Source organism: Grammomys surdaster, unplaced genomic scaffold (genome assembly GCF_004785775.1).
Source record: "Grammomys surdaster isolate TR1022 unplaced genomic scaffold, NIH_TR_1.0 127, whole genome shotgun sequence".
Classification (NCBI taxonomy): domain Eukaryota; kingdom Metazoa; phylum Chordata; class Mammalia; order Rodentia; family Muridae; genus Grammomys; species Grammomys surdaster.
The window spans coordinates 1,687,097-1,704,739 of record NW_021604585.1 but is presented as its reverse complement, the minus strand read 5'-3'; the positions used below and the strand labels follow the sequence as shown (position 1 = coordinate 1,704,739).

The following is a 17,643-nucleotide window of genomic DNA, read 5'->3' as shown; positions in this document are numbered from 1 at the left end:
GCGGTTTATAGTGATTAGACATGACTGCACTGAAACTCCTTGTAAAGCATGTGTAAGGCCTTCCATAGTGATAGGTTCTATGGATGTGTAAGGCCTTCCATAGTGATAGGTTCTATGGATGTGTAAGGCCTTCCATAATGGTAGGTTCTATGGATGGAGAAAAGCAAGCTTCTGATAGGGTCTGGGGGAGGAGCCAAGTGCTGGTCTCAAGCCGCACAAAGCAAACAGCACCAGGCTAGAAAGCATGTCTGCTCCCAGCCTCCTGGGCAGACAAGAGGTCTTATATTCCTTCCTTTGAAGGAACAATCCCATAGCCTAACATTCCAGGTTCCCCTAGTGCTTATCTCTGAGCCCTACACAAGGGAACAGACTGGCTATCACTGAGTGATACGTCCTTCCAGTGTGCCAGTGGTACACACAGCATAGCTGTATGGAGTTGCCAGAATCATAGGATGCATTTTCTTTTTGATTAAAGAACATTACAAAATCATAGATTTCCATGCAATTTTAATAAATAGCATTCCTGTGTGCCTTTTGCATAGATTTTTTTCCCAATTGCAGAATCTTATGAAAGGACAGGACAATATTACAGCCAGGATAATGGTGCCAATATACACAAGATAAAAAATATTTTTATCATCAACAAACTCCCACAATTTGCTCTCTTGTGGCCATGCCCACTTCCCTCTCCACCTCTCAGCCCCCAGGGTTGCAAATCTTTTCCCTTTTTCTGCCATTTGTTATTTAAAGAGTGCTACACAGATAATGTAGCACAGACGAAACCTTTTGGTATTGGCTTTATTAGCACAGCATAATTCTATACAGACTCCTCCAGACTGCTTTCATGTATCAGTAGTTGGCCCCTTATAACCACTGAGTAGTATTCTACCGTGTGGACTTACCACTGTTTATTTAACCATTCCTATGTTAAATGACACCTATTTCTCATTGGAAGTTCGTACACGTGGGGCTTGTATCCACACTCAGGCATAACTTTCTGTTCAAATGTAAGTTGTTGTTGCCCCAAGAGAATGTCCAAAAGTACAATTGTGCTTCATGGTAGTTGATGTTTGGTGTTTCTGGGAATTGCCAGTCTGTGTTTCAGAATGGTCACACTATTTCCCTCATCAGGACACCAGAGATCAGGTTTCTGTCAATCCTTAGCAACAATTGGACTTCTCGTTCTTTTTTGACTTCAGTGGTGGTGATTGGTGTACAGTGATTTCACTGTATTGATTTTTAATTTCCCCAGTACCTGATGGTGATGGGCATTCTGGTCTTTACTTATTTCAACTGTTAGCATCAGTGCACTTCTGGGGCCATGATGATGTGGGCACAGCAACCAGGAGAGTGCTGTAGCCTTCGTTAAAATGTCCCACTGGTTCCATTTTACAGACTGGGCTTCTGAGCGACTTCACTTGAACAAATTCTCCTCCATTAAAAGTTAAACATGTGAAAAGTGCTTTATAGAAATCACTATTTTTTAAACTCTCTACCAGCATTTTAAAATTATTTCTTTAAAAATTTTTTATTTATTGGTTGACAATATGTATACAATGTATCTTGGAGTCCCACTTACCTTGTCCCTTTTATTTACTTTATTTATTTATTTTCAACATAATATTTTTGTTGATTATTTGGAATTTCACATAATGCAGCCTGATCACACTCACTTCCCAGTTTCCCCCATGTCTGCACCCTACTCTGTGGCCTCTCCTCCACAAAGAAAAAAACAAGTCCACTTTGTATCGTCCATCTACTCACTGGAGCATGGTCAAACTCCCAGTGGACAGCCCCTTAAAGAAAACTGAGTCCTTCCTCACCCAAACCCCCATCAGATGCCATTAGTTGTGGACCTCAGCATCATTATCAACAGTTTTAAGAGTTTTCTTTCATGACTTCCTATCTAGGTTGTTAACTTTTGGGTTAGGAGTTGTCACCAAAGCCTTCTATGTCCCACCTTTTCAACTGTGAATCTGCAGTCATTGATGTCACTACAAAAGTTGCTTTCTTGACAACAACATGGCCTCTGGGGCACAGATCATTGACACCAATATGGTCTCTGAGGCATTCTGGTCCATGGACGTCAATATGGCTTTAGGCGGTAGCATAGACTCAGACATCCACATGACCTTTGGCAGTAACTCAGATAACAGACATCAACATGGCCTTCTTTGGGAGCACAGACCATGGACAACCTTCATCAGCAGTGTGGTCCAAAGACCTCAACATAGGGTCAGACAATGGCACAGACCTTGGACATTTGCATGGCCTTCAGTGGTAACACAGGCCGTGGACATCAACGAGGCCTCAGGTTGCAGTAAGACCATGGATCCCAACATGGTCCTCAGTAACAGCATGGACCAGAGACACTACCATGGCCTCCTGCGGTAGTACAGACTATGGATGTCACCCGGCCTCCAGAGGTAGCATGAGCCTCAAATATCAACTTGACCTCCAGTGGCAAACCAGACCACGACATCTACAGGAACCTGGAGCTTCGACATGGCCTTGGGCAGCAGCACAAACCACAGATACAAATACAGCCTCTGCGACAGCGTGGACTATGGAAGTCTTTCAAGGATGTCCAATCCTTCCTCATCTCCGACATCCTATAGTTGGTCAGAGCTAGGGAGATCTTTGAGTAATGTGTTCTGAGTCTGCACAAGCTCCAGGCTGCTGCATACCAGCCCTACTCAGCAAAGACATGTTCCTCCATCAACTACAGCCCTCTCTCACACTTGTTACTGCAGTTACATCTCTAGCTCCGCCTCTCTCCACTGCGCATGCACCACTCTGTTCCTACGTCTTTCCCACCTCTCCCTCGCATGTTCATTCGTCTATAGTGGCATTCGACCAAATAGGTTTACACTCAAACATTCATTGCAATAAGTAGTTGGTCTGGTTCAAGCTTTCTGTTTACTGACACACCATAAACACTAGACCATTGCCGAGACATTTTGGATATCCTGCTCTTGCCCAGAATCAGAGTGATCTTTCGACTAGGCAGGGCATCCAGGACAGGCTCTGAGCGAGCTCCAGGCTGTCTCACACATCTCTCTGCCCTTGATGCTAGCTGCCCTGAGGCTTGCCTGGTTTGACCTTTGTGTTTGTAGCCTGCAGGCAACATCACTGCCTGGTGCTCTCCATCTCCTAGCAGGGCAAGCAGCTTGGGCCGCAGTCACTGTCACTCCACAGTGAGGGCTGGTCAGCAGGCACAGGACCCGCCCTATTCAGTAATAACATCTGGTTCTGCAGGAACAGCTCCTCAGCATGCTTGAGCAGCTTGTAGATGAAGTAGATGTTGGGGCAGACCAACTCAAAACACTGAATCTGGGCCCAGACGAATCTGACTTGGCCAGCCAGGACCGAGACCCTGCAGGCCTCCCGGGCAGCGTCCCTAATTCACCACATATATATAATGACTTCTTACAACTTCAGACAAAACATATTCAGAATTAGTAATAAATACACCAAATATATTTAATACAACTATATTCAAAAACCAACTAATTAAATCAATGTATCTTCATTTCATTGTATTTAATAGCACCTTAATTTCTGAAAATAGAAATGGTCTTTCACTAACTTAAAAGTAGATCAAATATTTCTCACTGATAGCCCATAGTAGGTTTCTGTCATAGTAGCTCACTATCATTCTGCTGGCCTATCTACTGCTGTGAGAAAAACGCCGTGCCCAAGGCAAACTTACAAAAGCAAGTGTTTAATTGGCTTATTGTTTCAGAGGGTGAGAGCCCATGAAGGCAGACAAAGGCGTAGTTGTGAGCGCTCACATTTTGATCTGAAAGTAAAGGACAAAGTGAGACCCTGGGGTGAAGCCAGTCCTTTGAAAGCTCAAAGCCTGCCCCCAGTGGCACACCTCCCAAAGAGTTTCACCAACTGGGGACTACCAGCTGAGCCTTTGGCAGCCATTTTTATTCCAGTCACCGTATCCTCCATACATTGGGCATGGGGCAGGGAAATCTGCAGGCATTGAAAAGCAAGCAGGGGCTCATGGTTTGGTTGCAGTGTCTTAGGTATAAATAACATATTTTTGAGATGACAGCAGTAAGAAATTTATGCAAAAGGCTTGCAAATTGTTGAGTTTTGTGACTTTGCAAGTTGGGTGTTAGTACACAAGCTCTCTCAGGGTCATAGGTTAATCTTGTGTTTCTTAGGAAGACAGTTCCCCTGCAGACTATCAATACTTCCTCCATATTTACCCCCATTCATCTTTTAAGAAATGATGCTTTGGGCACCAGGTTTACAAAAGTTATTATGTTATAAAATGTTACCTTTATTACACTTTCCCTGGCATCGATCATGGTATAAGGGAAGGACTGTCCGAGATGTGACACACCTGAGGGTGGCGAGGGGTGTAAGAGTGTGTAGCCAGACTGTTGCTAACTTGCTTAGTGGCTCAGTTCACTAGAGTGAGGCCATCTGAGGTGACAGCCTGCAACAGGACATGAGCCAATGTGAGCTATATCCTCCCAGAGGGCTGAAAGATTGAGGTCACTGACCCTCCCAGCTCCCAGGGGGGCAGCGAAACCTTCCCACCGGTTTCACAAGGCAACTGGGACTCCCAGCTGCCCTGGCACGTGCGAACAGTCACTCTCTGGAGAAGCATGAACTGGCCACAGTGGGACATTTTTCTCCTATGTTATCATCCACCCTCGTTTTTCTGCTGGGAAATCTGAAAAGTCAAAGATAGGTCCGGTAGGGAAAAAAAGAAGCAACATACGCTCTTGTCTTCACTTTGAACGCATGCCTTCCCTAGATATTGCTGTCTCAATAGTGACGGTTGAGGGGCTCCATACATGTGATCAGAAGGCTCTCTGGGGAGGTTCCATTCACATGTGTGTGCTGGCTTCCTTCCTCTCCATGTGTGGTAGAAAGAATTAGCAGGGAGTCATTTCATTTGGAGAGCGTGTTTTATGCTCCCATTGGAACCTGGGTTCAAAAGCATAAATACAAAAGCACTCACCTTAAGGTATAGCTCAGGCTACTGCTGACTGGCCCAGAGGGACAGACTTGGGTTGCCTCAATTCATGCATCCCTGGATTCTTCTTTATGGGCCCAGCCAGAAGCGTAGCAAAACTGGACGGCAGGAGTGGGGTGCGGGCCAATTCCATCTTCCCATGAAAAGGTTAAAGGAGCGCCCAGTAAACCTACTTGAATGCCGATTTAAAGCAAAGCATTCCTAGCCCAGGGCTGGCAAAGCGCATGCTCTTTCTCCTGGAGGAAGCAGGGGTGAGGGGGTCCTCGTGCCTAAGAAAACACGAGGCTTGAGCCTATCTCCAAAGCTTTATGGAATCAGGGAAACTTTAGTATTATTCATCTGGCTCTGGCCCTTCCACAATAAGCAGAGCTGAGAGCACAGAAGCAGAAGACTGGCGCTGTTTAAAAGCACTGTTAGTCTGTGCTTGGGTGTGGCATAATCAACACGTGCCAAGAGCCAGAGAAGGAAGGAAGGTACTTTGAAAACAACAATAAAAACCCCGAGTTTTGCATGCATGTATTATCTCATTTAATCATCATGGCACCTTGCCAGGAAAACATCACTTGGGTATGTGGCTCGTACGTCATACGTGAGAAGTGAGGTGTGGATTGGTCACGCAGACTTCAAGGAGAAGTCTAGAAACTCAGCAGACAGCTTGGTTCTAGCTCTCTTGCCCCTAACCACTCAGCAACATCACCACAATGTCTACCACAAATGGCTCTGGGGTCTTGTGGGAAATTAACAGACTGGGTTTGGGGGAGGGTGATGAAGGACTGAGACAGAAAGAATATTCCTGGAAGTGAAAACTTTTGCTCCGTCTTGGAGGACAGAAAGGAGTTGGGCGAAGGAGGGCCAGGGGCAGGAAACGGGAAGGCTCATCCAGAAATGGCGTGGGATATGCAGATGTGTGAAGGGGAGAGAGAGTACGCTAAGCCGGAAGCTAGGCTGTGCAGCGCGCTCGGCGCTGACTTTGGGTTGTGCTAGGGAAGGGGGTGTGCAGAACTGGAGGTCACGATTAAGACGAGGTCTTTCTGTATAGGCCAAAGAGAATGCGACTTCCAAGCTTAGGGGAAGCCAGTAATGGACGTTCGGCAGTCGGCAGATGAGTAACGTTTGCCTTTAGAAAGATTATTTCGTCTCTATATGAAACCAATGGCAGAAAATTAGAACCAGGAGTAAGCAAAGAGTGAAGACAAGAGATGGTGAGGGCAACTGGGAAACGATGCCTCAATCCAGTAAGAAGAGACCCCCATACAGATCGAGACTCAGAGGACTGACTCAAAGTGGAAAGTAAACAGACAAGGGTGTGAGGACAGGGTGACATTGGTGTGCCTCACACACACGCAACAGCCTTCACTCATCAGGAGAAAACAGTGGGGGAAGGAGACAGGGCTGAGAAGGAGAGGAGTGCGACTCGGAAGGCATGGCATTTGATGAAAAACCAGGGCATCCAGATGACTGTTCCGACAGAAGCCTACTTGAACGGGGCTGAACACTTAGAGAGACACTTAGGCTCAGGAAGTGGGTTTCTGAGTCATTAGTGATATTCAAGGCTTTGGGGTTCAGCCAATTTTTATTGATTTCTCCAAATTCACTCTCCATGATTGCTTTCTGATGCTAGATCTGGAGCTTGTAGGCCTCTTCTGAGGCTCCTGAAATGGAAGTTAGAGGAGAGAGAGGGTGTGAGCCTGCCACAGCATCGCTTGTTTGAGGTAGTGGTGTGTATGTCTGTGTGTGTGTGTGTGTGTCAGTGTGTGAGTGAGTGAGTGTGTGAATGAACTGTGTGTGTGTGGTGTGTCAGTGTGTGAATAAATTGTGAGTGTGTGTGTGAGTATATGTGATTGTGTGAGTGTGCATATGAGTGTGCATATGAGTGTGTGTGCATGCATGTGTGTGAATGTGAGTGTGTGAGGTGTGTATATGTATGCTTATGAGTGTGAGGCATGTGTATGTATGTGTGACAGTGTGTGAGGTATACGATTGTGAGTGTACATGTGTGAGGTGTGTGTGTGTGTGTGTGTGTGTGTGTGTGTGTGTGTGTGTGATGTTGTACAGGTTCCTTGGGAGTCCAGAAGAGGCATCAGACCCCCTGGAACTGGACTTTCAGATGGTTATGAGGCACCTGATGTGGGTGCTGAGAACTGAACCCTCGTCTTCTGCAAAAGCAGCAAGTACTCTTACCACTGAACCCTCTTCCAGCCTTGAGCCTCACTTCACACCAGCACACCAGCTACATCTCTGAGTGTTTTGAAAGCACCCATGGAGCCAACTTCCTCTTGTCCCATTTGGAAACTCTGGTTCTGTCACTTGTCTTTTCCCTATGGTTTGTGTGCAGGGGACTTTTTTTTTCCTGAGTCCTTCCTGTGTTCCTTCAGCCCAGACGTCGAGTTGTTTCGTACAGGAGCCACTTTGACACACTGAGCTCTCTCATCTCCATTGCCTGGTGAATGTTTTACCAAGCTAACAATTCTTCAGTGACAAAATCTCTCAGTTGATGTATCTGGTGTGGTTCTGTCTCCTAGTTAGACCCTGGCTGTCAGAGGGTAAGTAGGGTTTTCCAAAGAAATCTGAGGACCATCAATATTTGGACAAGGTGGAGGGCGGAAGATGACAGTGGAGAGGACTGGAAAGTTAGCAGGAGATTCAGAAGAGTCTGTGCTACTAAGGAAATGAACCAAGCAACAGTGAGAAATAGAACATTCAGACCATGGTGAGAGGTGGGGATGTGGGTGGCGGTGAGGTCCCCCACTCCCTGATAAGGAGGAGGTATTTAATTCAGAAGTATAGACACTGGGAAGATGTCCTGTAAAGCAACCCTAGTGAAGCTCGCTGGGTCATTTGAAGTGGAGGAGGAGGAGGAGAAGGAGGAGGAGGAGGAGGAGGAGGAGGAGGAGGAGGAGGAGGAGGAGGAGGAGAAGAAGAAGAAGAAGAAGAAGAAGAAGAAGAAGAAGAAGAAGAAGAAGAAGAAGAAGAAGAAGAGCAGCAGTTGGGAAGAGGTATAACAACAGAATTGGGAGTAAGACAAGAAAACTGATCAGAATACATTGTTATATACATCCATGGAAATGTCACAGTGAAATCCGTGTGTGCAATCAGCATAGATGAATACATGACTAAGGGCTAACAGATACAAATACAGAAGCAAAGACCGATACAAATGGAAGAGAACATTCAGGTCAGAGAAACAGTGAGGGAAAGTGCAAGACTCCAGAGGAAAGTGTTCAGAGTAGCTTCCTGCCCTTGGAGTGGAAAGATAAAACAGATGACGGTGGAGAAGGAGCCAGGAAGCTTGCTGGGAGGTTGGGCCGCTGAGAGTTTAGCTGTGGCGAGGCATGTGTCTGATGGAGGAGACGATGACCTTTGTAATAGAGATGAGAATGTAATAGGGAGGTCAAGGGCAGCCTGAGGCAACACAAGGTCAGTGGAAACACAACAGTGAAAAGACGCATGAGACTACCCTGTCCATGTGATGGGGTGTTCTACCCTGTCCGTGTGATGGGGTGTCTACCCTGTCTATGTGATGGGGTGTCTACCCTGTCCATGTGATGGGGTGTCTACCCTGTCTGTGTGATGGGGTGTCTACCCTGTCCATGTGATGGGGTGTCTACCCTGTCTGTGTGATGGGGTGTCTACCCTGTCTATGTGATGGGGTGTCTACCCTGTCCATGTGATGGGGTGTCTACCCTGTCCATGTGATGGGGTGTCTACCCTGTCCATGTGATGGGGTGTCTACCCTGTCTATGTGATGGGGTGTCTACCCTGTCCATGTGATGGGGTGTCTACCCTGTCCATGTGATGGGGTGTCTACCCTGTCCGTGTGATGGGGTGTCTACCCTGTCTGTGTGATGGGGTGTCTACCCTGTCCATGTGATGGGGTGTCTACCCTGTCCACGTGATGCAGTGTGAGGTTTTACTTTGTTTTACCATTAAGGCACAGCATCCCTTAATGGAGCATTGAAAGCCAGACCGTGGGATTAATTCTGGGAGGAGACTTGGGAATTCACAAGATGCGGGCCTATGTGAGTAGATGCAGACTTAACACAGGCACTCATGCGACTGTGTTCTTCATAGGAGTTACACTTGTGAGGAAGGGGTTCCCACAGAAACCACATGACACTGGTGTGCTCCTGAGAGTGTTGGAGAGTTTGACTCTCTCCACTGTCTAAAGCTGCACACAGGAATTGCTCTTAAACGTGCTGTAGCCAGAGAGAAGAGACTCCCCACAGAGACTGAACTCTAGTTTGAGCCTTCTCAACAAAACCACTATAGCTCATCCTTAGGTCCAAATTAATCTAAACTTCCTATTGTCAAAAAGCTTCTAAGTCTGTCTGTTTTACGTTCTTACTTATTCTATGTAAGGAACTTCATTTCAGCTTGATACAGAGCTGCTAGAACGACAAAGAGTTGGGATGTAATGCTGGAGGCCAGATTTGAACAATATCTTTCTATTTTCAGTGTCTTAGGGTTAAGATCAGGTCTGACAAGCACTCTCATGCAAGCTACTAATGAAGGTGACAGAAAACACTGTAACTTCTAAAAGTACTAAGTTCCGGCTTCCTGAACTTTCCTATTTTAGGGAACGTGAGATTTTTTTAAAAACCCATATAAATCAGATACCCTCTTTTGTAACACCCGTCTTAGTCATTCTCTTGGTGTTATTATTTCTAACCAATTTATTAATCAGTTCCTGTTATAGAATTACCAGCCGTTGTCCACAGAGGAACCTGATACACACATCTACTGAGTGGACCCCGATGGTGAAAGCCAGCTACTCCCCACAACGGACTACGCCTCTACACAGCAGGAAGTAGTTTAAGAGACATGGCATCCAGACTCCCCTTTCACCGTCGGCTTCCCCTCCCCTTTTTTTCTTCTCTTAATAATAAGAAAAAGGGCAGTATGTTGGTATCAGGCTGGATCTAAGGGCGTGGTGTCATCTAATGAGGGTTGAGTCGGTTTCATGGCTAAGAGAACCTGGGATGTGGAACAGGCACACATAGAAGGGTTAGAATGAAGGTAGATAAATGCTTGGATGTAGGGAACCTCTTTCCATTTACCAGACTGAGGCTACGTCACTGACCATATAAAACAGGCAGAACTCTCTGACCTTGCTCTGTTTCTCCGCCATCTTCTCCCATTTGCCCCCCCACACCTTTGCCCTATCTCCTGAATAGACCCCCTCCCTTGGAACTGTTTGGTCTGGTGTTGTCTGTTCTAAGCTTCGTGTGGAAGTCTAACACCTATTTTCTTGTAAATCCACTTTTATGTGGCTAATTCCCCTTAGGGTAAAACATAATTTAAAAAATTTGTATTCACTGCAGCCAAATAAATTACTATTTCTCCTTAATGTTGGCAAGTAGTGATTAATTTTAGCAAAATTGCAGATTTCACTAGGCTTGCTTTATTACATATATGCCTATATACCTCCCTAGGGAAGATAAGATTTTTTTTTAAAGCATATTGCTTAAGGGAAACAAGAAAACTACTAAATCTGTAAATCAATTTATATGGAAGTTCTGTTTACATTAATTTATCATATATTTTACACAAAATGATGATCATTTTTGCATTATTCATGACAACTAAAATATTTTTCTTTACTAATTTCTATATGATGGAGCTTGATTACTGACAAATATTTTCAGATTTATTTCTTACTTTTGCATTACTGGCTGTGAAAAAACATTCACGTGACAAATTGAAGTGGAAATTTCTGGTTTTGTTAGAGACCCAATTGTGTCATGTGATGTTTTTCTGGAAACTGTCTTATGAGAGGATGTTTTGCTGAGAACAGACAGCTGGAAGCTGTCTGATGGAAGGGCATGTGATGGTTTGCTGGTGCTGATGCTTGAGAGGACATGTGATGTCTTAGAAAGAGTATAAGTATAACCCAACAGACAGTGGATGATGTTCTGGCATTGGTTCACCTTCCTGGTCTTTGCTGATGACACTGTTGCATTGGTTTGCCTTGCATTCTTCGATGATCTTTGCTTGTCATGACTTTGTAGAAACACACCGAAGAACTTCTGGTGATGTTCTGGCTGCCTCTTGCCGCTTTCATGGTTTCTTCTGAATCAAGCCACGTCTACTGATTTGAGTGTACTAACTGCTGACAATGAATATTGGAATAGCCTCAAAGAACTACTTCTAACCAGGTCCATGTCCCCCTTGTCCTATTATCCCTCTTCCTCCCCTATTTTTGGTGGGTGGGTTATAAGGAAGATTGACGCATTTAAGAACCCTTATTAAAGTAGGCTTTGGAAAATATAAGCCAACAATACATCATACATGTACTTTAAAAGCACTCCTCTAGATCTACCTTGTCCTTGACGTAGAATGTATCTTATGTTACATGTTAAATATGTTATGTTCTCATATTAAAAATTTGTTTATAAATGACATAGGAGGACCCAGAGGTAGCTCGGTGGATAAAGGTACTTGCCAGCATGCCTGATGACCTCAGTTGACTCCTAGGACCTACATGGTAGAAAAAAAAAACCTGACTCCTTGCAAGTTGTCCCCTGATTCACATGTATGTCATGGCTTACAGACACAGACACATACACATAACAAACAAATGAATGAATAAATAAATAAGATAAAAGTAAAAAATTAAAATGGCATAGGAAGAACAGTAAATCTGGAAATGGCATAGTTCTATAATTTAACCATAGAGTCACTGACAATAAAAGGTGTACATATAAATGTATAGAATAGTGAATCCATGTAAATGATGAGTGCTAAATGGCTTTTTCATACAAGCAGAGTGATTCCAGCAGTCCTGCACTGGCCGGAGTCTGAGACTGTGTCAGGGACTGGGAGGCGAGCACCACTGGCCATCCTCATAAGTCCTACAGAAAGACATCATGTGGTCGAAGGGGCATGGCAGAAGGCAGGTCTAGGCTCACTTTGTAACCCACACTAGGTTGATTTCACTCAAGCTAAATAACTGTTCTCATTCATAGTTTCTCTGTCTCACAATTGGAGTAATTGCCTCTGGAGGCCCTCGACAGACAGTGAGGGTTACAGGTGCTCCATGGTGACACCCAGGGAGGAGGACACATTATAATCTCCATCCTATAGCCACAGGTTCTGGCCTTCCAGATATCCATGTGGGGAGATATCAAGGAACATTTTGATGTGACTTACAGGACTAACCAGACATCTTTCTTGGACTGATTATAACCTTTTAAAATGTAGAACTTTAAAGCCCTGATGCAATGGGATATGAGAAAAGTAAGTCTGTTCCTAAAGCAGGGGCCATTAAAGTAGAGGACCGTCGATGGCATGGCTGACTTCAGAGGAACCCCTTGTTGCTTATTCTGGACAAAAAGACAGAAAAGGCAGACCCAGAAAGCATTTGAATGGTAGAATAACCAGCCCATTTACGAGAAGCATATGAGAGTGCATTCTTTGTCAGCAAGGCTTGGCTTTCAGTCCTTCACCGTGATGTCTTGTTTGAGACCTGCTGGCAGGCTTGTTTTATCTATCTGTATCAGAGCTATCAGAAATTCACAGTTCCACTGTTGGTTTAGGCAAAGGCCCCCTGCAGCCTTCTCTACAGTGACCTTTCTTCCCCTGCTCACATAAGTTGGAGTCTCAGCAGCCCTTGACAGACTGTGATGGATTTTCGCGCTTCAGGGCTTATTAGACACACAGCACTGGCCACATTTTTGTTTGTCTTGTTTATGACCAATCTACTCTCTGTGGAAAGCTCGTCACCCTTCATCGTTGGCAGCTGACTTCAGAGTCTCTAGCTGGGACCTCTCTTATACACTACAATCCTCGTTTCTCTCTGCTTGACAACTTCACACAGGTGTCTCTCAGATGCTACAAGCTCCTTAGGGTGCCAGCCTGTCCTCCCCCGCTAAGCCTGTCTTCCTGGCTAGTGGCATTCCTGGTCTCTCAGCTGTTCAGACATAGATGTGTCATCTTGCCTTTTGTGTACCAAATGTAAGGGGTGGGTAGAGATTCTGAATAGCTAATTGATACAAAGTCTTTGGCAGAGCTTCCTTATTCAACTGTGGTGTGTTCTCATAATCACGTGTCCTTCCTTATGACTGGAAGCCAGCCAACTTGTGTGTTCCCATCCCTGCACCGCTCTGGGTGACACGGTGCTTCCTCTTGAATGTGAATGAAGCTTCAGCTGCTCTACCACATCAAGAGTCTGCATCAAAAATTCAACCTCCATCTTGTTCCCTAAGATCCCCACATCACAGACAAATCCTTTGAGACCAACGTTTTGCTGAGCAGTTTTAGACACTGTCAAGAACAAGACACTGACTAACACATTACCAGTTCATCTTTATAACATTTGATGGTATTTATTTTGTCCATCTTTGAAGTAAGGAAGCAATCTTAGAAAATTCAGTTAAATTGCCAAAATATTATGGATGGGAAGAAGCATTGTGGAATTTAAATCTGAACTATTAAAACTAGGGCTTTTACCTTATTTGGTTTTAGATTCATGTTTTCTCTCATGTGAAATCCTACAATATCCATTTCATACAACTTACATATCAAAATCTTATTTATTTGCCAGGACATGTCAAATAGCATTTCTTTCTTGTATATCTCCTGATGTCCTCACTTGGAGATCCTGTGTTCTATCTTTAAGTGGCTACTTTTAGATACACTCCTGGTATTAGTGATTGGCTGAAGGTCTTCAGTCTCACCTTCACTAGGCCATGGGCTTTGTAAGAAAAATGACTGTCTTAGCTATGTCTGTCTCCCTGTGCTTTGCCTGAATCTAGTCTGTCTTATTTTAACTGTTCAACATGCGAGTGAATTGGCCTACAAACACAGACAGAAGATGCAGTGTCGGCACTGATAAAGCATGGCACGAATGCCGTGCATCACGGGCCCTGTGTGTCTCTCGAAACTACAGTGTTCTTTTATAATTCTAAGTGGGTAAAGACGACTCAAATAGAAAGCACTTACTAAGCATTAGGTTTTACTAGTAAATACATTGTGTGGTCTGTTCATCTGAATAACGTGCTTTGTTAGGTTGTGAATGGACAGACATTCACAACCCATTTACTGCCCATCTTGTCCTTATACACTGTTGTGTGATGCTATTCCTGGAGAGACAGTGAACAAGTGCCCACTAACCCCCAACAGAAACAGAAGACCAACGTATAGACTTAGATGTTTTAAAACCTACTTTTAATAAGGGTTCTCAAATGCCTCAACTGCCGCCCCCTTCTGTCCACTGTCCAAACGTAGGGGAGAAAAGATGGTAAATAGGTCAAGGGGATATGGACCTGTTTAGAAGTAGTTCTATGGGAGGCAGTTCCAATATCCATTTGTCAGGAAACCAGCATTCCAGTTTAGTAGTGTCAGGATACCAAACAAGAATCAGCAGCAGTGGCACAAACCACCAGGCCTCTGCCAAATCAACAAGAATCAGCAGGAATGATCAGGACCAGCTGGATGTCAGGAGATGTTCTCTGATACCAGGAGAAGTTATCTCAGAAGAAGTTATCTCAGGAGAAGTTATCTGCTGTGCCTCTCTCAACAAAGAGAAAATCAGCAAAGATGAAGACCCAAGACCAATACGTGTGGCAAAGCTAGCTATGCATGCTTGCCATCACTGTCTGTTGAGACCTATTTATACTCTCTCCAAATATCACATGTCCTATGGGTCTTCCCTTAGCACAAGAACGCGTGCGTCTGCCTCACTACGTGAGTCTGTATCACCTGACATATCCAGAAATGTCCACTTCACAAAAGTATGGGTAATACCAAAGTTCAACTTGGTGAATGAGTAAGTTCACTGGGGTAACTGACAGGAACGTGAGTAAGGAAGGAGTTACTTTCAGAAACAGAAATGATTCAAAGGCGGCAGTAGCAAAAGCTCACTCACTCCAACATGGATGACGGCACATGAAAGTTCAATACCCTGTAGGCAGTTCAGCAGGATGGAAATTGTCCTTCCTAGGTAGCTGGACTGGTCTCTGCCTCTTAGGCAGATTGCCTGGCCTGAGAGTGTCGCTCAGCAACCTTTCTACTTGCATAAGCTTGAAGAAGGAGGACATTATCAGTTTCAGGGACTTCCTGAAGCTGCTGAGTTGTTTACTTCCTGAGATTTAAGGACATTCTCTGCAGGATGCAACAACTTACCTCCCTTTAGAACATCATGAGTCTTAACCAGCTTCCCTCCAAGATGGGAGCCTTTATCTCAGAGGACTGCTACATAACACATACGCTTATCTCCAGGGCAATAGCTCAACTGTGCTGGGCAAATGAATTATGTGGTTAGTGTTGGCAACAAAACAGGCTTTTGATCTGAGTCCATGGAAGAATGATAACCAAGTAATTATGAAGTCTGGAGCCATCCTTGTCCAATGTTAATAACCCAGCCAAATGACATGACCCAGCACTTCTTCCCCATGTGAAAAAACAGACCAATGCAAAAGCTTACCCGGTAATATACATAAATTCCAAAAACTGAAATATCACAAATGTCCACTAACTGACAATAGATAAATAGAAGTGATATAACCATGTGATAGGGTACTATTTAGCAATAAAAAGGACTAAAGTATTGCTATGTGCTACAACATGGATCAACTGTGAAAACATTTGGCAGAGTGAAAGCCAGACAAAATGGCCACATCTTGTGTAACTACTTACAGAAATGGCCAGAATAGGCAAAGCTATAGCTACAGAAAGTAGGGCAGCAGTTGTCTAGGACTTGAGAGGAGGGCTATGGGTGAAAATAGAGAGCAACTGCTAATGGGTATGGGGTTTCCTTCTGGGGTAATAAACATTCTAATACAGACAGGGATGACACATGCGCAGTTTAGTGAATGAGCCGCCCGAGTACGGAGCGCTAACCAGCTCCATGGCCAGCGAACATCCTGGAGTCCACTGAATTGTGTGCTGTAAAAGGAGCAAATTATGTGGGATGTGAAATACACCTCCAGGAAGCTGTTACTTGTTAAGCTGCCAAAGCAGCAGAGCAGAGTATTATGGAATAGGGACACGCCCTAGCCAGTGGTCACAGAGGATGCTAAACCCTGAAGCCAGTGCTCACAGAGGATGCTAAACCCTGAAGCCAGTGCTCACAGAGGATGCTAAACCCTGAAGCCAGTGCTCACAGAGGATGCTAACCCTGAAGCCGAAGTTCCCTATTTGGACGCCAGACTTCTGCAGTCTTACTATGGGTCACAAGGAAGCAGAACAGATGACTAGGAAGAGGGCCTCCCTTCTTCTCTCTGTCCCCACAAGCTTGCTTCTATCAAAGATTAAACATTGGTTGATTTTAGATCAACCAGGAAATGCTTTCTTCCAAAATATGTCTTTACTCTTCTGTATCTTGAAAAGACAAAAATGGTCACCTCGGAAGCAGCGGTATTAGAGGTTGCGGGCGCAGGGTGCTGGTAGTCGTCGCTCTGGGCCTTCGCTGCCGCTTCTGCACCGTGAATTAGGATATCTCGGCAGCCAGACCTCACTCCTGTTACAGCAGCTCTCGTCTAGTCGCAACTCCGCCACCATGTTTGAGGCACGTCTGATCCAGGGGCTCCATCCTGAAGAAGGTGCTGGAGGCTCTCAAAGACCTCATCAATGAGGCCTGCTGGGACATCAGCTAGGGCAGCATGAACCTACAGAGCATGGACTCGTCTCATGTCCGTCTGGTGCAGCTTACTCTGCGCTCCGAAGGCTTCGACACATACCGCTGCGATAGCAACCTGGCCATGGGCGTGAACCTCACCAGCATGTCCAAAATTCTAAAATGTGCTGGTAATGAAGACATCATTGCATTAAGGTCTGGAGATAATGCTGACACCTTAGTGCTAGTATCTGAAGCACCACATCAAGAGAAAGTTTCAAACTATGAAATGAAGTTAATTGACTTAGATGTCGAGCAACTTGGAATCCCAGAACAGGAGTACAGCTGTGTAGTAAAGATGCCATCTGGTGAATTTGCCCGTATATGCCGAGACCTTAGCCATATTGGAGATGCTGTTGTGATATCCTGCGCAAAGGATGGGGTGAAGTTTTCTGCCAGTGGAGAGCTTGGCAATGGAAACATTAAGTCGTCACAAACAAGTAATGTTGATAAAGAAGAGGAAGTGGTAGCCATAGAGATGAATGAACCAGTTCAGCTAACTTCTGCTCTGAGGTACCTGAACTTTTTCACAAAAGCCACTCCACTGTCTCCTACAGGAACACGCAGTATGTCTGCAGATGTACCTCTTGTTGTAGAGTATAAAATTGCTGACATGGGACACTTGAAGTATTTATTTGACTCCTAAGATTGAAGATGAAGAAGGATCTTAGGCATTGTTATAAACTGAGAAAATTAAACCTTTGAAGATTGCTTCTGAGATGCCAGCGTGTTCTGAAGTTTTTTCTGTCACCAAGTTTGTATGCCTGAGTGTTAAATATAAAAGTAAAATATGTAGATATCTTCTGAAAAAAAAGACAAAAATGAATATTTTATCATTCGTCTAATAGGGGCCTTTCATATTTTTATATTAATTTTGAAAGACTTTTAACACAAGTGCACCCTCTCACCTTCTCTCTACACATATACGTTTGGATGCAAACACTTTTAAACTCATCTCAGGGCTGACCCAGACCATAGAGTGAAAGCTGTAAAAAGCAGCTCTGGTGTTAACGGCTGCTACATGCTA

The 17,643-nt window shown here is 44.6% G+C and overlaps 1 pseudogene across 1 annotated transcript; it reads left to right on the top strand.

Annotated features, from left to right (window-relative positions):
* Nucleotides 1–16,488: 16,488 nt before the first annotated feature.
* On the top strand, nt 16,489–17,380 carry LOC114608118 (annotated as a pseudogene). The gene has a single exon (XR_003709305.1). The product of XR_003709305.1 is annotated as a proliferating cell nuclear antigen pseudogene (transcript).
* Nucleotides 17,381–17,643: the final 263 nt, after the last annotated feature.